At 37.3% G+C, this 22,538-nt stretch overlaps 1 protein-coding gene and 3 long non-coding RNA genes across 5 annotated transcripts in view; 2 read left to right on the top strand and 2 right to left on the bottom strand.

Annotated features, from left to right (window-relative positions):
• Positions 1-427: 427 nt before the first annotated feature.
• Positions 428-6,001, bottom strand: LOC139145840 (uncharacterized). The gene is made up of 3 exons (XR_011555032.1): positions 5,733-6,001; positions 2,991-3,129; positions 428-1,922 (listed from the first exon to the last, which is right to left on the bottom strand). It is a non-coding gene; the product is annotated as an uncharacterized lncRNA (long non-coding RNA).
• Positions 6,002-8,869: 2,868 nt separating this feature from the next.
• LOC139145842 (uncharacterized) lies at positions 8,870-12,414 on the top strand. The gene is made up of 4 exons (XR_011555034.1): positions 8,870-8,999; positions 9,622-9,723; positions 11,359-11,470; positions 12,364-12,414. It is a non-coding gene; the product is annotated as an uncharacterized lncRNA (long non-coding RNA).
• Positions 9,505-13,250, bottom strand: LOC139145841 (uncharacterized). Its single transcript, XR_011555033.1, has 3 exons — positions 12,997-13,250; positions 10,551-10,685; positions 9,505-10,232 (listed from the first exon to the last, which is right to left on the bottom strand). It is a non-coding gene; the product is annotated as an uncharacterized lncRNA (long non-coding RNA).
• Positions 13,251-13,430: 180 nt separating this feature from the next.
• LOC139145836 (cytospin-A-like) overlaps positions 13,431-22,538 on the top strand; it is a 32,158-nt gene continuing 23,050 nt past the window's right edge. Inside the window, exon 1 of one of the 2 annotated variants that reach the window (XM_070717249.1) lies at positions 13,431-13,556. The gene's annotated coding sequence lies outside the window, so the exon portion shown is untranslated. Of the gene's footprint in view, positions 13,557-13,586; positions 13,709-22,538 lie in introns of those variants that run through there. The other variant, XM_070717250.1, reaches the window with a different exon arrangement.

Raw genomic sequence — 22,538 nt, 5'->3', positions numbered from 1 at the left:
GTTATGATGTTGCTCCTAGCCTTCCTTGACGAATATTTTTCTAACTTGAACTTTAAAGCTCAGCAAGTATGGTTTGAGTAACTTGTATTTTTATAGATTTCAGTTTACTTGAACAGGGCAGATAGTTTGGTGTGATCATGAGAAATCCTGGTATTTGCAATGTCAGTGTATGTGTAATGTTTAAGGTATGGTGGTGCAGTTTTACTGTGCAATCACATGGTTCATAAACAAAGCTGTGTAGGAAAAAAAATTCCATATACTGTTGTTATTTTTTTCGAAGGATTCATCCTTTTTACATCCATAGAACTTTGTTTTGGGACAAGTAGTTAGAGGATCTCTTTCAATAAATTATTGTGCTCAGATCTGGTAAATTGTTGCTTTAACTATCAAAGTGAGACCAGAAGAGTAAAATTGTCCAAAAAAATGCTGATGGTCAAATATCTTTTATTTATATTAGTTACATGAAATACACAAGTATCTTGAAATAAATTACAGAATGCAGGAAACTTGTATTTTCCTTTGTCATACACTTTCCATATAATAGTTTATCTTTCTACTTTGCTTGATGCAAATAGCCTTGCTTTCAAGGGTGAGTAAAGATTCTGTTGTTGTGCCAATAGAGAGTTCTTAAAGTTAATGTACTGAAAATACTTTTCAAAACGGTAAGAACAGGACTGATTTTGGTTCATATGGATAAATAATGCAACATATCGAAAGGTGTCAATGTAACCAGTAATTCAGGAAAAGTATTCCTTCGTTTCTTTACATGTATTTACAAGAGTAAATATATCAAGAAGAGGATGGAATGTCATGCTGAGGTATTGCTCAGGATCTATTAATCAAATTACAAAACCACTTGATTTGGTTCAAATCGTTCAGTTTTCAAAACTAAACTCGTTTGCAACAGCTTTACGTTAACATCTATCGCCTTGTTTCATACAAAACTTTGTTTGGTGACTGCTAATCTAGATTTTGATGTCAAACAAGACAGATAAGTGTCTAATGTTCTAGAATGAATACAATTTAAGCAGTTGTACCCGACTTCCAGGGTTTATCTTTTCAGTAAAATACACGCTATTCAAGCAGGTTCATGTGATCTTAATATGATATATACACAATGACATGTGCTATAAATGACTTAAATCACAGACTTCAGGTATTGTTAATTTAAAATGCAAAGAGCGATTTGCTTTCCGATTTCCAAGTTTTCTGGATATGGCGTAATCACACCTGTAGATTCTTACAAACGTGAGACAAAACATTATGTTTTGGCGATGAATGTTCTCACAAATGGGGTGACTACCCTCAGCAAATCCTGTGGCATTACCACAGAGGTGCGCTACCTCCATTATTATTTTATACTAATGAACTTTCAACTTCAACATATTCTCCAAACACATTTTGTGTCACCACACAGTCAACAATATTTTATCCAGTGATGGAAACCTATGACACTTCCTGTCAACTCCATTTTACATAGAGGTTCGTTATGGTCTTCATCTTTTGTCGGCATGAAGAGCTCTTCCCAGAAATGTGACGGGTATCTTTTCGCGAACTGCTTTGAACATTGAAGTATACTTGACTATCAGAAAGCTGTCGAAGTGTTTTCAAAATATCCTTTCAAATTCGTCAAGAAAATTTGATATTTGTCATGAGTAAAAGACGTGACATAACGTTTTAGAAAATTAGGGCAAGTGACGACAAGTTCTTCTCTCACAAGTGTCTTTGGTTTCATGGCTGCAACACTGCTGTTTGTGACTGTATTGTCTTCAATGACTGTCCGTTCGTCAAGTGGAATGTTTACATTTAACAACGCATCATTGGTACTTTGATTAATTTGAATAGGTTCCAACATCCACCTTTGATATACAGTCAGTAACCCGCCAAATATTTCTGACGTCATTGTTATTTCTTCGTGCGATCTAGGTAAATGAGGAAACGAAAGGAAGTAAGCATTTGAATATAAGAGGGCGCGGTTGTGCACGAATTCATAATCACTGCAATATCAAAAGATTTGCAAATAGCAGGAATTAACAATGACAGCAAGGCAGTATCAGATATTATATCATACCAGTATATTGATGGCGGAAATGCTGCGATCTGATTGGTCGAGACGCGATAACAACCTTGGTATATTGGCGATATACCATGGCAGGCATGCGCACGAGCTCTCAGCTTGAGTAAAAGTCCGTTTTTGACATTCCACGCCAGAATTTCAATATACTGTTATGATATAATAACAATAAATCACACCAAGCGACGGTATACCACTCGATTTTGACCAGTTCACTTCATATATGCACGAACGATAGCGAGTGCATATATGTCGTGAACTGGTCAAAATCGAGTGGTATACCATCGCTGGGTGTGCTTTATTGCTTAATTATTAACTATATCACTTCCAATGTGAAATACACAATTTGGAATATTGAAAATTCATACTCTTGGTGAGACTACCGTTTAATAACTTCCATGTTATGCAGTTCAAATAAATTAATCTTTCGAGAAAGATCACCGCAATCCGCAATGATCAACAGGTGACTGTTCTCTGAGCTCATAGGGTGAGTAATTAGCACAAATTGTCCAATTTTCATAGAAAATGATTGGTAAACTATATAGGACAGTTTGAGGAAATTCGATATTGTATCATTTCATTCAGATTTATGACTAAGGTACGACCAAACGTCCTCCAGGCTACTTGAATCGAAAGGTATACAGCAAAAGGAAATTTATCGAAGATAAAGTTCAGAAATACCGTGATTATATCCCCTGAACAACATGAATTGTCGAAAGTTCATCCTTTCCAGTTGAGAAATTCATCATGGACATGGAAATTGCATATATTTTTTCTTTTTTGTTTGATTGCATAATTCCCAACTACGTGTTCTGTGAGCTTACGCTTGCTATTCATATCTGCGGCTTACCACGCCCGTTTTATGTTATTAAGATCTGAAGTAGATATAGGCGAGTGTCGTTAAATTAAAACTCACGTTTTCGATCTCACAATACATGTGTAGTAGCTGACATGAACATAGTAGCTCAAAATAGGAATCTTCGATATGGCTGTGTGACATGTACTCCTCTTGTCTTTAAAATCTTCATCCTGAAACTTTCTCAACCAAGGCCATTCTGAAATGAAAATATTTAAATAGAATGATCACCCAAGGTAATAAACATACAATCAGAATTTAATCGTTATTTAAGTGGTGCAGTGAAGGTTGTTAGTAGTTTGTTATCGGTCTATGCAGACAATGTGGTCTTGTTCCAGAAAAAAAACATTAGAAATAACTGATTGAAAAAAAGATGTGAAATTTAAATGGAATGAAAGCTCAAAGCAGAGACTGCTGCATTGCTTTTAATTCTATAATATAATATAATTTATATTGTAAGAGAGTAGAACATTTACAGCAGCCTGTCAGTACTCCAGTTAAGCAGTTGTGCCTTAATTTAAGAGAGTGTAACTGACATTCTACACCATGAGCAATCCCAGAGTGCAAATCGAATAAAGCCTGAACATTCAATTTGTTTTCAGCGATCTGGTCTTTAGAAAAGAAACGAAGCAAGGGATGAAAACAGGCTTGGACACAAAATTGAGGGGAAGAAAAAATGAAAACAAAGTTCGTTGCCACCGTTTATGCAAAACAACTTTATCGGCCTTTAAGATGTTTGCTTATCACATGTTGGAAACCTTCGAAGAATTCCAAGGTGGTCTGAGATTGATAACTAATCTTCGTGGAATTTTAGAGCGGGTCGAGACGCCGATAACTAACCTAACAGGATACGATTAGGCTATCCCAAATTACTATTTAGATATACGTACATGGTATACCTAGAAACTGGTCGTGGTTGAACACAACTGATTAGTATTCATTCAGTATCACGACCGTGTTAAGTGATTTTCCGTAACGTCCTTTACCTAACAAAATCACAGATTTGCATAGACGTGCATCCATGCCCTGATCACACTGCTAGCGTGCACCCAAATCAATATACTGAGTATTATAGTCACTCCCTGTGTGACAAAACGCATAATGAGATGAATAAATTAAAATATTTGTTGTAGAACGTGGAAATTCTTTTACGTGATATTTGCGTTGAATACTACGTTCAATAACAAATGTAACGTCGGAACATATGTCATCAGATCGTTCCCGGATCAAATCGAGGAATATTAAGAATGTAAGTAAATTTAAATCCAGCGAGCCTGATGACAGATAAAGTGACAAGGGATGTGACGTGTATGCAATCATTTTTGTTCAGTTGGCTTACAAACAGTGCAAAGATGTTTATGAGAATTGTGTGGCTATCAGATAGGCGATTTTCATAGCTATCAACTCACATTTGTGAATTTGTTCTTCGACACGCAAATGCCTGAACGTTTCATATTCTCTTATGGCATGTTTTGACGTGAAAGTTTAGGCCTTGCCCGACCTCCGGAAAACGCTTTGTTCTATTGTCACTGTTTGCATTCTTTATAATAATGACATATTTTGCCTATATCTACAACAGTCTTCATAACTTTCAAATTTGAAACATGGGTCGTATTCCCGTTATTTTAGTGACTTTTAGTATGTGAATATTCTCAGGATACATCGGGCAACATTAAAGTTAGTTAGTATGACGCTTGCATGACTTCACTGAGAACGTCCTTGTACGTTATCATCGAAGTTATGATATGGATCACATTTACTATTAATAATAAAATGTTCTCTCCATTCGTTTTATGTCTCTTACTTGATTTTCATTAAGTATAATGTCAAATTCTGAAAGTGAATACTATTTTTCGTTATTCGTTATTCTAGCATATGAATCACAAAGTATCCATGCATACAGAAGAAATCGCGACTGAAACTTAACTGACGTCCGTATGGTTAAATCAAACATTGATCAATACAAGGGCAAATGATACGAGACGATATGACGTTGTTGGAACAGAAATTATATCTTATTTTAATTCCATCTCCAGTTCATTCATGAAATACTAGTTTGGTTACAACTGTGTTGTATTTTATAAATCTTATTTTTATGTAAGGAAATGCAGGTTCGTTGTCGGTAGTTTATCAGAAAACATGGGTCATTACACTGTATCATAATCTTTGTCGGTCACAGGTCGTCTTCATGACTGTAAACAGGAACTAGAAAGCGGGGCAGGGTGTAGTCAATCATTGCCTGTCCAGTCATGTTGTTGACAATGTTGGTCTATAGTTTTCCCGAGAGCGACTTGAAATTTTGAGAATAAAAAAGTGTGAATGTGTTCTCGCGGTTTGAAATGGGTTTCATATAAACACAATAGTCGATGTGTTCCTTACATGTTGATGTACCAAGTACATGGTCATTACAATGATTTACATCGGCAGTTACCATGTTATAAAAAGCAGTGTAAAATGCAAAACAAACGAGCAAATCATTTAGATTGGGAATTTCACTCTCATCGTGTTCCCGTCTTTAAATCACGCAAGGTGCAGTCACAGTCCTCTCCATTAATGGTGGAAAGACTGGTGTTAAGTTCAAGTGTGTCATTGCTGTGTCAGAACTGTATTATTGTTATAGCGTCCCTCTTTACGATGTAAACAACAATAACAAACGGCGTAAGCAACGATAACAAACCTAGCAAATGAAAATACGTGAGCAGAACGATTGTACAAGAGGTATCAATGAAGCTGTACCAAGTTGCAAAAAGTATGTTTTCCTTGTTTCGTTGCTTTTTATAACAACACTAAAAAAGTACCCACCTCAGTCCATAGAACGTGGCGGCTGTTTTCATTTCATGTAAGATATTAAAAATGTCCACTTGGTTAGCGTCCACGATCACTTCATGACGGAGAGTTGTGGAATCCGAACGCATGTAAAAATACAATGCAAGAGCGAAGAGACAGCAAATGTTCTGTTGATGAATTGATGTTTTCATGTTGAACAGTGGGGCGATATTCTACCTGCACGTCGATGCAATGAAATGACGAATCCCGTCAACACGTGTGGCTTAAAAACCAAACAGTAGTCTGTTATCTCCTCGTGACTCCAAAAACAAATACAGTTTGACCTCTGACATGAACAAGCCATGACAAACATGTACACAACAATACAAATTCCTGAACCTTGACGAAAGAATTGGCTTTGTTTTATTGAATAGCTATTTATGATCAGAAATATCTAACATTCAATCGTCACGTGCACTGAAATAGACGCTAACATACAATCAGTTTGTGAAAACACACAAAACCATAACAAAACAACATTTAGTAAACATTGCAGTGTAGCTAAGATATATATATATATATATATATATATATATATATATATATATATATATATATATAGCTATACTTATATTCATGAAAAGCACAATAAGGACTTTCAACGACTTAACTTGTTCCCATGATATTTTGTTGTTAACATTTTATTTTCCTACTTGTGTTAGTACTAGTATGATCTTAATCATTAGTCGCCCTGGCAGTAACAGTGTTTTTGACGTCAGAAGTTTTGGTTTACCTTGATGAAGGTTATCTTGTGTGAAACACCACCATCCCCGTTGTCCAGTCAACCTGGCCTGGTGAAGTCGGCGAAACAAGGAGTGTCCCTGCGCGAATAAACATTCTTATAGCTAGCGAAGATGCACTATTCTCAACATGATAGGACTGACAAAGTTTCCACCCGGGCTAATGGTTGCATATTACTTACAAAAGCTCTCCGATCGGTCGTCCACGTCATAATGCATGATTCAAGGAACAAAAGGTAAATTTATGGAATGTACGCGAAACATCATTGAATAACATTGAAAATAAAACTGAGACGAAGTGTAAAAGAGTTTAGGACAATCTGCCATAGGTAGGGGGTATACAAGAACAGGGACATTGGAATGATTTTGTTGTAGTTTCAAAAAATATCAATTGATAAGCGTAAAAAAACACAGCTGTATGACTCTGAGGAAAACCTCATGTACAGTACACACCTGAATCAATGTACTGTACCGTCAAATGGCCGTGGCACATCTTCGATCATTGTAACTTTTTGTCAAAACTAGCATTCAACAGCTACACTATCCTCGACCGCATTTTAAGGCCAAAGGAACCGTGTACACCTGTGAAAACCTTGACCAGTATGATCTGAATCATATTTGTTACATGGACATTACAGCTCCCTCTTTACTGTCTATAGTTTGTATCGTGCCCATTCCTGCATAACCATGAACTTTTCAGACTTTTTTACATTCTGTGTATCTTACAAGGCCAAATGACGCTCATATTATACTTCTCTTAGATTGCATGGTTATTCATCGATGCTGAGTCATAATTGTCTATTTTCTGGTTTTGTGTGAGTGGAGGCAACAAAATTCAGTATTGTCTTAATTACAAAACTTAAAACACATTTCCGCTCGACGACTTCGTTTGGGAATGTATAATATCACAGACTGTCCGTATGCTGAGGTAGCATGAATGACTGCAGAATGTGAAATGTTTAGCAACAATGGACGAATACAAGCTAATTCATATGTTCAAGAGAATTGTACCCCACCCCTTCAATACAATAAACTTCGATAAATTCCAATGTGTCATATACAATAAACGTTTCAATAAAAATCGGAATATTCATGATATTTGATAGTTTTTGAAACAGTGATGTCTGCACACAATAGTTGTAATTACTTGTCAACAATGAAATGTCACGAGACGACTGATTTAATATTATATATACATGTTACATGTAATGATTTGTCGTAACGGAAAAATTGACGCGTAGTCCGCTTTTGACGGATGAGGGTGTTAAATTTCTGGAGTGCAAAATTGGTCAATATCTACGACTGGGAGCATTTCAGAATTCAGCTTAAATGGATTATCATTCTGAGTACTCTGTATTGCCAAGAGAAGTGTTTTCGGGAAAGCAGTAACCTGAGTGAAGTGTGTTGATAACCTACTTCTAACGTGCTACTTTGGATGTGATTGTTTAATTTATCCTTTGTGTGTTAATGTGTGTTAATGTAAAAGGTAGCTAGTACTGTAGTAAGCTAGCAAGCCAAGACGGACTATGCCAGGACGTATACAGAATACATTGAAACAAGAGTGATATTCGTACAGAGACCCAAAAAGACTGTTTCTATCAAGATCTTTCGATGCAAACACTATGTGTACTAAAGGCGCTTCTCACTAATTTCAGGCAGCAAGCACGCGCTCCAAACTTTAGACTACTATTTGGATACACATCACATCTATTTTCACTATCTTTGATTTATCTACTAACTTGTATCTGTTGAAATACCTAGGTCAATTCAAATTGGCGTATTTTACGGAGTAATGTAAGCATCTGCAAAAGTTGAATTCACACCTCTTTCGCCTTCGACGACAAATAGCGTTTAATTTATTCATCTTGTTTCTATACTTCGTAACCCAGTGAGTAATCACATGCTGATTCAGGTGCGTGCTAGGTGAGTGATCAGTGAATGAATCCGGGTCAATGCAAATAGGCTAGATGATATACAAGCAAGGACAATTTGAATAAATACTACAATGAATACAAATACATTATCTTTACCAAACTACGACAAGTTTCAGGAATATCACATATCTATGTACACCGTGTTGAAATTTACGATGACCCAATCGTATCCTGTTGCTCCGCGCTCTCGTCCTGTTCCGAATTCCACGAAGATTAACTTAATCATTGAGACCACCTTGGAATTCCCCCAAAAGTTTCCAACGTGATAGCCGAATGGTTGACGCTGATAACGTTCTCTTGCATACACGGTGACAACGAACTTTTTTTACATTTCCTCTCTGCATATTCATACTTTATGATTGTCTCTTTGGGATTCCTTACTCATCATTTCAGTCTACCAGCGGTCTCTCTTTATCCATTTTTATTTGACCTAAAATGTCTTATTCCTTGGACAAGGTCGTGTACGACAGAGTCTGTGTCAATTCTTTATTCGATGTCGATGTCGATAAACACTGGAGCACTCTGGGATTGATTATGGTGTAGACGTGTTGTCACATTCTGATCTCAGGGTAAGTGGTTAATACCGACAGCCAGGGCATTCTGAATTGCATTGATATAAACTGTATATGAACGGAACATCTTCTATTCTCGGCTTTCATTCCTTCCCGCTACCCTTTCTCAATCATTTCGTTGTATCGGCCTTTCTCGTACAAAAGTACGTATATGCATGAACCGAGTAGGAGGTGCAAACAGCAGGTTTTAAGCTTCCGTGTTTACCCACGAAAGCTTATCTCCAACTTCTATACGTTCGCCTGCATATTTCTGAATAACCTCTGATTAGATTCCTCTGAAATTTGATGTTCAAGTGTAGTCTCCATGTATGAATAACTTGAAAGAACCTGGCGGGCACGACTCGAATATTTACTGATTTTGGACGCTTGCGAGTACCAGAACTTGATGAGATTTGTTTAAAACACTCACCACAATATTGATTATTTTCTTTGGGCATAAAAATGATTCAAGTTTAATGGGTAGACGGACTGAATTAAAAAAAAAACTAGAAAATGTCGGTAATGAAATTTGTGAAATACAATTTATTGTGCAATTTATTCATGAAAATAAAGTTATCAAATGTATATAAAAATATATCATACACATTATGAAATAATTACATGGATCATATTCGCCTAGATATCAAAATACATTAGAACAATTACTGTCATCAGCGGAAAAGATGTTCCATGCAATCCCATTCTACGAAATTTCCAACCAGTACTGAGTCTTCTCATAATGGTAAGTCATAGCACTAGTATTATGATACACAACGTGTATCTATTTGGCAAATTGCTAGGGCATATTTCCAATTAGCGATTTCGTTATCACCTTACCTCTAAATTCTATAAAAGCTAGCTCAGTCAGGTAACGGCAGAAGAATGCAGTATGTCCTTTGTAACAACGCTGATAAAAAGCTACATTTATACTTATTGACTTCAAAATGAAGTTAACCAGTTACATCAGACTGTAGCAGATCACTGATACAAAATGATGATAGAGATTACACTATTGTATTTCTGTTATTTTCTACATGATCTTTGACATTCCTAAGTAAAGTCAAATGTGCTTCTGTACCAGTGCTCTGTACAAACCAGTGAAAAAGACGAGGCAATTCAAAATGTAGGACGTCTTGTACGTGTGTGCCCCTTTCACCATTCCGCTCCTCGAACTCCATGAATGCAAAACGACCATTTCCTGTGAAACTGATCAACGCACTTGACACGGAAACATTGGATTTCATTTCGTTTCTAAACGAACACAAAAAAAAAAGAAAAAGAAAAAAAGAGTCGACATTCATCAAGGAAATCAACGGGAAATGTTCTCAAGATTGTGGAGCAAATTTAAAATGTTAGTTCATAGGTATTTCACTTTTTCGGTTTTATTAAATCGTTTAATTAATTTGCGAATTTCCGTAATTTTTCATGTGTTTGCAACTCTGCATCCATGATTTATTTCCATTTGGCATAGGTAATGATGACCGACTCCATTAAAGACGGTGATTTTGTTTCTGGAACAATACACAACTGGAATATCATACGCGGTCTATCCTACAAGGAAAAACTCACTTTAACAGTGCCGTGGTTACATTAAGAATGTTGGTGAACCCATATCCGAACAAGATTGGAACAAATTCTCTGCACATATATTTCTGCACTGTCACACCATGTTCATCTTTTTCGCTCAGTTCGATGAGGTCCATCCTGGAACATAATAAAATACATAGATACGTGTAATGTTGGTAATAATAACAGTCTTCGCCATCATACTGTAAATCACGGTTACTCAAACCCAGAGTATAGTAACCGTGTGTAAATCTACATTTCCTGAAATCGATTTCGCGAAACAGTGCCAGGCATCAGTGCATGTTAATTTTGTAAATAACGTTTGCGGTTTAGAAGCTTCAAGTACCCATTACAATATGCGGAGCGCTGGATTTCGATGCTAGGTCTATGGTTGGAATAACGCGGGCTGACAGTTATACATCACATCCATGACAGGGGAGTTTTCAGATTCCATCTTATCATCCTCCATATCTTTCATCAGTCGAATTTCTGCACACATGTATTGAAATTTACGATATGATACATCAAACCAGGTCCGATAATCATTATAATTCAAGGTCCAAGAAACACAAAGGCCCTCTCGAACAACTGGTTGGTGGCCTAAGCGTACCTGCTATTCAATTGTACACCCGTCAAGATTGACCAGAAGTGATAAATTAAGCCACCAAATTGCTGTTGAGAGTCAGTCAAAGCAAGGAATGCCGTCACTAACCATTTCAGAAAAGGTGTCATATTTCGATAACACATATTTACGACAGAACTGTTTAAATGATCTTGCTACTCGACTTTCTGTGAATTACTGTCTCACTAGCTTGAGCCGCAATTTGGCTGTCAGACTCGAAACAAGCTCACTAACGAATTGTGAAATGTATACACCATAAACTGGAGCCGATGTTAAATTACATTATTACTGGAAAAGAAGGGTAAGTTTATGATTTAGAAATTGAAGTCGTCCCTTTTGTTATACAGCTGAATACCATAGACCCTCGAGGGTCTATGTTAGTACACAGTATTTGTAGTCATAAAGTATGTGTCTCGGTGCTCCTCGAACGCCCTCTACGGTCACGTTGAAAGTTAGATAGCAAGCGTCCATACGAAGCAAACACGCAGATGCTAGTTTTTGCGAACTTTTGGCAAAACATGGGAATATTGTTTGAATCAGATGAAACGAAAGGACTAACCGAGAAAACAAGGCGCAATGTGATACAGAGTTTATAGCATGTGCTCTAAGTACACACACACATCATTGAGGCTCTCAGGCTGACAACAACTTTGTCGGGGATGAAGATCCACTGCCTTAACACTTTGCTCAAGAATATTGCCATGAATTAAGTATTGGAAACGGCATGTTAATGTTGGTAAACCTGAGCAACATCATCCTTTACATGTAGGGTAGGTGTTAGGCCAGTCAGCATCATTATCCCATAGACCAGTAATACCTCATAACACTGTCCTTACATCAACCTCCACATCCCTTCCTTTGTGCTTGTGGCCAAGAGATGACACTTTAGTTATCATCATCTGTGGGCTTATGTATAAAGTCCTCAAGAATATTCATCTGTAATTTGCATATGGTGGAGTGATACCACTTCATGCTAAGGCATGCTCGGATCAATGTGGATCACTAGATTTCTGAGATCTAGTGAAGTGGATTAGTGGTATTAGCTAACAAGATCACGTATCTGCTTCATCTTCACTGTTGGGTTTGACCATTACTTGTAAGTAGACTTCCATCGATTGATTATGAACTAGCACTGCATTTTCAAACGAGAAACCCTTTTATCGCCAGGCTTCGCCCATCTGTTTTCTCTTTCAGCTATCTTCTTCATATTTTGGGGATATAATACTATGACAGACAAGACCGGACAGTGATGAACACATGAAGTTACCAAGCTGAAGCGTACTCAAATTGCATACTGGGCAAAATGATCTCCAGTAAAAACGCTTGGACATAAAATTGGCCTTTTTAAGAATTTCGTCTGAGTTCCAGTAGTACAGAGAAAACTTTTTAAGGACTTTGCTGATTCTAAGAATGGAACAAACGTGCTTGTGCCCTGGGGATCTGAACTTCAAGGAGAGTTTTGCTAAAACCAGGGATCGGTATTCCATACAGCCTACCTGCAATGCAGATAGGCTGGAATTTTCAAAAAACACTGTGACTTGATGGACAAGAAATGGTCGGAATTTAATTTATTTAACAAATTATCAAAGAATGCGAGTAAAACACAGAACAACACACAGCAATACATGTGCGTGAAAGTATATGTATGATGAGTGCGTGGTATACTGACATCTGAGTATATTGCACATGCGCACACATGTATGCATACTACGTATTAATTGTATGTAATGTGGATGTTCGCATCAGCAAAAGTTCAACATCTAAATGTGTGTTTCTATGTATTTCAACGGTAAAATTTGACTGCCAGAGAAAATACCGAGCACTTACTTCACACCGTGGAAACTTAGATGTAGCCGGGGATTGGCAAATACCGTGTAAACTGTTGGAATTTCTGCTGAAATAAAAACATGATTTTCGATTCGCACCGTACTTGTTTGAAATATAATGTATATGAAGATCGCGATTAACGAAACGAAGCACGCTTTAGTGATTGCACGGAGCAGCGTCATAACTCCATCACGTATCGGCAGGGACTAAGCACTCAAGTTTCTTTTTCCCGTTCGCCATGTTTGGGCTCCTTAGCCGGATAAATGTTTTCGAGCAGCAGAGATTCGAATAATCTTGACTATGGTAGTGAAATATAGACAGGGTGAAATCGTGATAATGTATTTTGACGTTATCAGTCACACAAATTGACGAAGTTGGACGTATTTCTACCCAATCGTCACTAAAGTAAATTAGAAAATTGTAAGTTGGGTGGCCCGAAAGGTGAGATGCGCAGTGAATGTTGCGCGTTGGGCAAGGCGAAAACTGCTAGGTGTCAGACGTGATAGCAGAGGCCTCCGAAGTGGTAACTTTATCATGAATAATTGGGAATAGTCCGTCCGGTAAGTACAAAGTCTCGACTGACGTAGTTCTTTTTATCTCCTCTCATCGTGCAGCTTGTTCACGAAGCCAAATATACGACTAAGTAGGAATTATTGGCGTTTTGTACAGTGTGGGTGTCCCCGCGCGACCGAAGTCTATTTTGTAGTTTCTGGTAAGTGAGCTGGTTTTCTCGTCATGGGATACACTCTCGCTATATGCCAGCTATTTTCAGCGTACTAATTACCACCTCTTAGGTTACAACAAGATTGCATATTATTGTACGAGCTTCTATGTTTCCGCCTCGCATACAGTCATTTATCAAGATTACTGCATTATTGCAATTCAGCAGACAAACAATTCATATCGGAGTTTAATAACCGGTGTGTCGCTCAGCCCCTCACTTCTTTCTCTACTGAAGTCTTTTTTGTTATGCAGTTGTGTGGAGTCACGGTGAATAACAATGAGGGCATTAACTTTGTCCAATCTACTGGTTCGCCCATCCCTTACCCTTTTACAGCAACACCCTTCCAAAGCAACACAGGATTTTAATTTAAAGGTAGACCGATTTGCTCCAGAAGGTCTTGCAAAGGACAAAATACCAACAAATTCCTGAAGACATTGTAGAGTCAGTAGACATTAAACCTTATTTTGCGGCCCTTGTAATTTTAGATACCAGGATTTTAACACTAAAGACTAAAAGACCTACGCTTTGTGTACAATTTCCCTCTGGTTCTCAACACAATCCAAAATGATTGATTGTGTTTCTAGTAAATTTCAAGCCTTCTTTTGATTGTACATTGTTTATTCGTTGGAAAGCTGCAAAAGACTGACCCAAGCAACGCTCAAAATACGCCGCACTTTTTGTATTGTCAACCGTCTAATTAGTCTGCACAATTCCCTTTTGGATAAACAATTCCCAGAACAAATGGCATTGTCCCTTCTCATGGCTTCATTGGAATAATAGATGAAATTCAAATTTTGCCAATGATAATATCTGTCACAAGTTCGATATCTATTATTATTCTCTAAAAACATTCAATATTGCATATTGACATTGCACGTTAAAATCTTTCGCAGATCAAATACAGACAAATAAGATTCATAATTTTTTTTCTCATTTAGACCATGAAGAATAAATACATTGTTCCTTGGAACTGCCACTTCTACTGGAAATTTTTTTCTGAAATTGTGGCAACTATATACTTTCACACTGCAATTATTTTAGTGATGTTTGCTGTTGTGCATATTTTAATTTTTTTTTCTTTTTTGAAGCATGCACATGGAAATGCTAAGGTTTTGTTCTGTAAACGCTTCCTGTCTATGTCCTGTCTTTATTAATGCAGACAGTTTGCAATATCTAAATTTTGCTGGTTCCTAAAAGTGATAAATAAAAAAGTACATTTTGCTCACTGTCTCTGTAGCTTTACCAAAACAAAATCCAAGGAATGATACTTTCCTCTGGCCTGATATGATATTTTTATGGAGACAAGGAGGCCATGTTTATTTTTAAATAATATTCCATTTGTAGACTCTTTACAGGGAAGGCTCTAATGAGAATCTGATAAACATGCAGGTAATATTTATTGACATTTAAATAGACCAATTCACAGACAACTGCAAGTTAATATTAATGCAAAGACTATTTGCAAAAGAATTACCCTACATGGCTTGTTTCAATTTACACCATTTTCTGTATCCCTGTGAATAAACAAGAGTTAAATGTATACATTGATTATGTAATACTAAGTATGTGTTAGCTGCCATTTGACTCAGAGAAATAGTTGAGTTTGCTAGCCTGTTATATGGCCTTTGAACAGACAAGTAAATAGACAAGAATATCATCTGGTTGAGCCAATAAGTAAAATTATATGTAATCACAGTCTCTCCACCCAGGGACTGTGATGTTATGTTCGTTTGTGTTTCTGTATCTATTATATGGCAACATCTCAGGGCTCGAAATTAGCGGTAGTCCCGCGTCCACAGACTACCAACTTTTCTCAGTGACTACCAAAATCCGTGAAATGGTAGTCCACACGGACTACCAAAGCCTGGGACCTGAAATTCAGTCGGTACTTGGCATGCCATGTCTGGTCCGTTATTTTGGGGAGAGGTAAATGCCGGACCAAATGCAGTCAAACCCAGATGGACACATAAAGGCCAGAGTTGACTTCGTTATGCAAATTACGAAGACCACCGTGCAGTGGAACTTTGCAGTAAAGTTTCAATATTTGAACTCCTACGTACTTGAATGACAGGCACAGGAAATGATGGTCAATGGAAACTTATTTTCATTGCATTTTGACAGGGACGGTGACTTTGATCATAATGTATCAATCACAATTACACGAAAATTATGCCTCCTCCTACACAAAGCCCATTGTCTTTTTTTAGCCCTGCTACAGTATGTCTCAGTACGGAGAAGAATGTGTCGTTGCCATGATGACTTAAAGTTTCCATACAACTCTGAGAATGAAAAGGGTTGTCCATAGGTCACCAAACTTTTGAGTACCACTATCGCCCATGTACCTGTTTCCCTGGATATTAAAGTTGTGAAATATTTACATCAAATGACTAGAAAATTCACTTCACGGGCAGAATCTTGAAAAATAGCCTTTTCTTGTCTAGTTCATGAAAAAATGAACTAAAATATGCATGGGCTACCAACCATTGTTACTGGACTACCAACTTCAGAAAATGGTAGCCTAAGTGGACTACCAGGGAAAAAGTTAATTTCGAGCCCTGCATCTCAGTCATTTGAGCATATACATATACATATACTGCTGTTCTTTAGGCCGGGTCAAAGGTTATGTTCAGGTCATACACTCTGTTCTCTGCATTTGTTTCTTGAAGTCTGAAATGTGTTTAAGATTTTATTGTTTTTAATTGTTAGATAAAATTAATTTTGTTTGATTTGCAGTGAAATGTCAAGGTCATTTTGACAAATTTAGGAATTGGTAAATGGCTCAAATTTACTGTGTAAACTTTGTCACTAATTTTGAAGCATGTTATATGTTCTAATATATTATAAATTACCCTATTATTTTACTTTTTGCAAGGAACCCCAATTTTTTTGTGGCAATCACCTCAGAGGAGCAAGTATTATACTCTGGTTCTGAGGTTAGTTTGTCTTCTCTAAGTCTAGGTACAAACAATCAAATTAGTTCACAAATTAATCTGCATAATATATGTGTCATATTCTATAGTGCACATGGCTAACACACAAAAATGTGATTTGTCATCCACCAATTGCTGGGCTTGAGAAGTGGAACATAGGACAGGACATACATAGAGTGGAATTGAGGTGTGCATGTTACTGTTTGTAACTTTGGATGAATACAGTGATCACCCAATCATGGTGCTTAAAGTGTGAGTCCTGCCACATTTTGAGACTTTTTCGTTTGACTTGGGGCGTATACTATAGTTCTGGTTGTCAATGAAATTGGTATTAATAAAACAAACATTTACACACAAACTGAAGCTTATTTGAGCGGTTTTTAGACGGTTGTATTATGTTATTTCGATGAAAATACGGGAAAAGTTGCACTTTTCGATTTCCATCATGGCGACATTTTCCGGAAATTGCCGAGCTCGCCCCGTTTTGGCGTAAGTAGCTGTGACGTCACTAATAGAACGGGTGATGGTGACTTCGTGCATTGACTATGGAGATAGTGATAATTTCATGAGTGAAAGCAGTGCAACTGAGAATGTCATCGTCACAGAAGATATGACAAAGCTGTTCAGAATTTACAGGCCTGCAAATTTTAACAGTCGGACTAACCTAAACGAGAACAAGAGCGGAACTCTTGTTGACCGTCGCATCAGTGACAAGCCCACCGTGACCACAGTCAAACATACCAGTGTACTACCGTACACACAACCGCAAGCTAACAAAATATAAATATAACTCGGAGTTGCCATCCCACCTTATTATTACTTCTGAACACAATATCCTCGTTCAAAATCTGTATATAAAAATTTGAATTACACCATGATGCTTGTAGATAAATGTAGTAGAGATCAAGTTGAAAATTGTCCACCGTTCATAGCACACATATTCTTTCCTATCAACAGCTGGAAGTGGAACAGGCTGAGGGTCATGTTAGCATAAACACCAAAGGTAGTATTCTCGCCGCAAAATTTTCAGTTTGGCGTTATAAAACCTCACATGAATATTGGCACTTTTAAAAATATGTGACCGTAAAGACATGTCTAGCCAAATTCTCGGGAAGAGATAAATTAAAATCGACATGATGCAAATATCGGGCACACTGGCACCCGAGGCCGGGCGGCTCAGCCGGCCATTTCTGTGACAGAGTGATCAGCTACGCTTCCACAGTTTTTTCTTGATTAAGTGTCAGCAATATAAAGCACAGTGTTCATTGTTTCATGACTGAGAAATTCTCAAAGAAGCTAAAATATTTTAGGGGAGACTTAGTCGAGCAGAAGGGAACAGATGACGACAACGCGACTGCTTCGTCAACAGTATAAACTTCTTTGCTACACGTTGTGTCACTGTTACTGGCAGCGCCGTGCTGTATTATACACAACCTATCGTTCAGTCTCGCAAAGAGTCAGTCAATCACTACGTAAACTTTTTAGGAATATAAAATTAGATATCTCCTAACGTTACTAATTATAGAGTCACACATGCATGAGATCTAGTACTTGTATTCATTTATTTATTTACAATCACTTTCGTAAAGCATCTGAATCGGCGATCAGTCTTGGGGGATGTAAACACGGCCATACTTCTCCGCGGCCCCCGCATCCTTGACATGTTTTGGGCAACCTGTCGCAGTCTTGCTGCTGTTCTCGCTCTTGTCCACAGTTGATGATGATACACGCGAAGCTTTCTGGTGACAATGGTCGTACTGGTACGGCATTGCGATTACATAATCGATGTAGTAACTCCAGGAATAAAGTCTATCTTACTGTACATCTGGCTTCCGAACCGTGTTTATTCTAAGTCACGGCACTCGAAAATGTGCACCGCAGAAAACGCTTGTCTGAATGCCTCTTTTCCGACCCTTTCTTGTAATTTTGTCAAATGCGGATAATACATCATCCTAAAATGCAATAAACTGACAATGGCTGCAGTTACTTCAGCCACCAAAGGCGTAACTTCTCACCATGTTGAAGCCACAGCAGTAAGCATTCGCTATGGCCGAGGTGAACACACTCACTCGTACGTTCTATTAGTTACGTCATTTCCGGTGGCAATGCCCGCGAATTCCGAAACGACCCGAATGGCAGCTAACTTCAAAGTCGCACAACATATTGCATTTAATAATATTTAACCGCGTCGTTTCATTTGGGTGATGCATTTATTTGATAAAGTAGGGGTGGCAAAATCATATAGCATGGCTCATTTTAAGCAAAATTAACTTTGAATTTATGCAGGACATACACTTTAAGGTGCATGAACTATGTGACAGATACAGATACCATGAAATACATGTATACAGGTAGTTCTACTCATGTGTTGGAAGACATAATATCAATTTAGAGTAGTGCTTAGTTTTTACTGGTATTTACATGTAAATATAGGGAATCATGTATTTGAAAGAGTGAATATTTAATAATTCTGTAACTACAAAATTACATGCACTTCATTTCACAGGCTTCTAGAAGTCAATCTCAGACTATAAAATGCCTATTAGAATCAATATTCATTTTATTTATGTGCAGATGGTATTTTAATACCATGCAGGACATAAGAATACAAACAGCAAATCTTTTGTAGATCTCTTCAATCCTTGATTTTGAACAGAATGTCTAATAAACTATGCATTGCCATAAAGTTGTAGTACTGAAGCATGCAAAATTGAAATGAGGCAATTGTTTAGTGATAATTTACAAAGGTATAAGAGGTGTCACGTTTTCTAAATCCAGTCCAGGAAGGAAGAGCTACATGTAATTAATGCAAATCAGGGCAATCAAACCTTGTAATGTTTAACAACTTACAACAAAATTAAAAAAAGCATTTTGTAATCTGTTTTCAAAACGAGGATTATAAAGAATACAATTATTGTGGTATCAATACTCAAAACGTTCTCAAAATGTTATCTTTCTTCTCTCAGTAATCAAATTGCTTGCAATTTTAACACAATTATTTGCTCACATTTTAGCTCTGTTTGAGAAGAGTGCTAAAAATAGAAATGAAAGTATGTTTCCTTCAGACGTACGTGTATTAACATTCCACTTTACGTTGCGTATCACCAAGTGCTTCAAACAGTCTTTTAAACCAAAGCTTCGTGATTGATGTGTTGAATTTGGCTATTTGCTTTCATTGGTACCGGTAGTCATTGCTGTATCTACAGGACAGGTTGTGTAACACTAATTTTACCTTATTACATGCTGTACCTCACACTCAGAGACACATAGGCAGAGACATATCCATTTATATTTATCCATCTATCTATTATTCTGTGTCTATCAATATACTGAAAGAGAGAGAGAGAGAGAGAGAGAGAGAGAGAGAGAGAGAGAGAGAGAGAGAGGTACAAAGAATTTTTGTTTCTGCCTAAATAAACTCTCCGCAAAATATGTACAGAGTCTTTAAAATTTTGAGCCATTCCCTGTTGATAGCTGACCATATTTATTCATTTAGTATTTGTCAGGATTTCTGAAATATAATTTTCCAAGTATGTGGCTTATGAAACGATGTGCGTAAAACAAAAAACTTCTATTTTGTTTGCAAATTTTTTTCTTATTTTTTTGACATGATTATTGTCAAATTATCCTGCATTTAGGACCAATATTATCGTCACCTTTTGATCCTTTTCACATGTAAAGTATTTCATTGCAACTTTTGTCAGCTAACTATTTCTTTGCCTTCCTGGACAGAAATTAATAAAAATGGTTGAATGACGAATGCGGGTATTCACCTATGAAATGGCTTACGATTGACCGAACATTTTGATGCTAAGATGATTGTAACTCAGCAAAATGCCATGCACCAATGCTCTTGAGCCACAAATGTTTCAAAAATTGTAAAAATTCAAGTGCTTGGAATGTTATATTGAAATTGATGTATACCAATCTACATTTCAGTATAGTCCAGACCCTCTGTTTAGTTTTGGTGTATGGTAACCTTGGTAAGTTTTGGGATACTGTACACCAAAACTGCAAGGTTCTACACTAATTTCAGTGATAACTGTAATATCTTTCTGCTATGAAAGTTCAAAGTCTCAGTGCAAGTACATTCACTATGATCATTTTACTTGCATATCACCAAGATCTAGTTTTAAGTCCTGAACACTAGTTTCTGTAAAATTTTCATAAGAGTGTGGAATTGTGGTCATAAGAGTGTGGAATTGTGGTGTGTTCTACATTCAAATATGTTGTCCTATTCCATTTTAATTCTATTGTTTACCAGTTATGAATAATTCCCAGACTATCAATATCCTATCCTATGTTAAGAGCTTTATCCTTCACTGTAATAGTAGCTGGGTTTTCCATGGTCTGCCGCACAGACTTCCTGATGTGGTGAGTTATGTAATAGCACAATAATTATTACAAAAGAAAATTGATTGTTAATGGCTGATATGAAGTACTGATATAACTATTTGTCTAGTAGAATCTTTGCTGTCATATCTCAATTCTGTATCAAACTATCCAGACAAAATATTCTATTATTAGTCCCCGCGGACGAAGTCCGGCGGGGACTTATAGATTGGGTCCCGTCCGTGTGTCCGTCCGTCCGTCCGTCCGTCCGTCCGTCCGTCCGTCCGTCATCAACAGTTTCTCAGACACTGCTAAACTAATTTTGTTCAAACTTGGCACAAAGACATAGGACTATGACCTACAGATGCACGTCGATTTATTTTGTGATACGATCCAATATGGGCGCGAGGCGGCCATTTTATTGCGATTTTTCATGTCTTTGGACCATAACTCAGACATCCTTGAGCACATTCTGCTCAAACTGGGCACAAAGGCATAACACTATGGCTTTCATATCCATGTCAAATTATTTTGCGATATGTTTCAATATGGGCGCGTGGCGGCCATTTTGTTGCGATTTTTCATGTCTTTGGACCATAACTCAGACATCCTTGAGCACATTCTGCTCAAACTGGGCACAAAGGCATAACACTATGGCTTTCATAACCATGTCAAATTATTTCGCGATATGTTTCAATATGGGCGCGTGGCGGCCATTTTGTTGCGATTTTTCATGTCTTTTGACCATAACTCAGACATCCTTGAACAGATTCTGTTCAAACTTGCCACAAAGGTATAACACTATGGCCTACATATGCATGTCAAATTATTTTGTGATACAATCCAATATGGCCACGAGGCGGCCATTTTGTTGCGATTTTTCGTGTCTTTGAACTATAACTCAAAGATCCTTGAACCGATTCTGTTCAAACTTGACACAAAGGCATAACACTATGTCCTACAATGCATGTCGAATTATATTGCAATACGATCCAATATGGGTGTGAGGCGGCCATTTTGTTGCGATTTTTTATGTCTTTGAACCATAACTCAGACATCCTTTAACCGATTCTGTTCAAATTTGGCACAAAAGCAAAACATTATGCCCTTCATATGAACACCAATTTATTTCGTGATATGATCCAATATGGCCAACAGGCGGCCATTTTTTTGCGATTTTTTCATGTCTTTGAACCATAACTCAAACATCCTTGAACCGATTTTGTTCAAACTTGGCACAAAGGCAAAGCACTATGGCATACATATGCATGTATCAATTAAGCTTGGGATGGGATCCAATATGGCTGCAGAACTGCCATTTTGTTGGAATTTTGCATGTCTTTGAATCGTAATTCAAAGGTCATTACACCCATTTTGTTTAAACTTGGCACAAAGATCAAGCACTATGGCATACATATACATGTCAATTTACTTCGTGACATGTTCCAATATGGCTGCCAGATTGTCATTTTTTCCAATATCGCTGTCAGATGGTCATTTTTGGATTTTTTTGTGTCTTTGAGGCTTAATCATATGCAAATATTCTCTAACCAATG

The sequence above is a fragment of the Ptychodera flava genome, chromosome 12 (genome assembly GCF_041260155.1).
Source record: "Ptychodera flava strain L36383 chromosome 12, AS_Pfla_20210202, whole genome shotgun sequence".
NCBI lineage: Eukaryota > Metazoa > Hemichordata > Enteropneusta > Ptychoderidae > Ptychodera > Ptychodera flava.
Note: the sequence above shows the minus strand (reverse complement) of the source record. Positions and strands in the feature narration are given on the sequence as shown.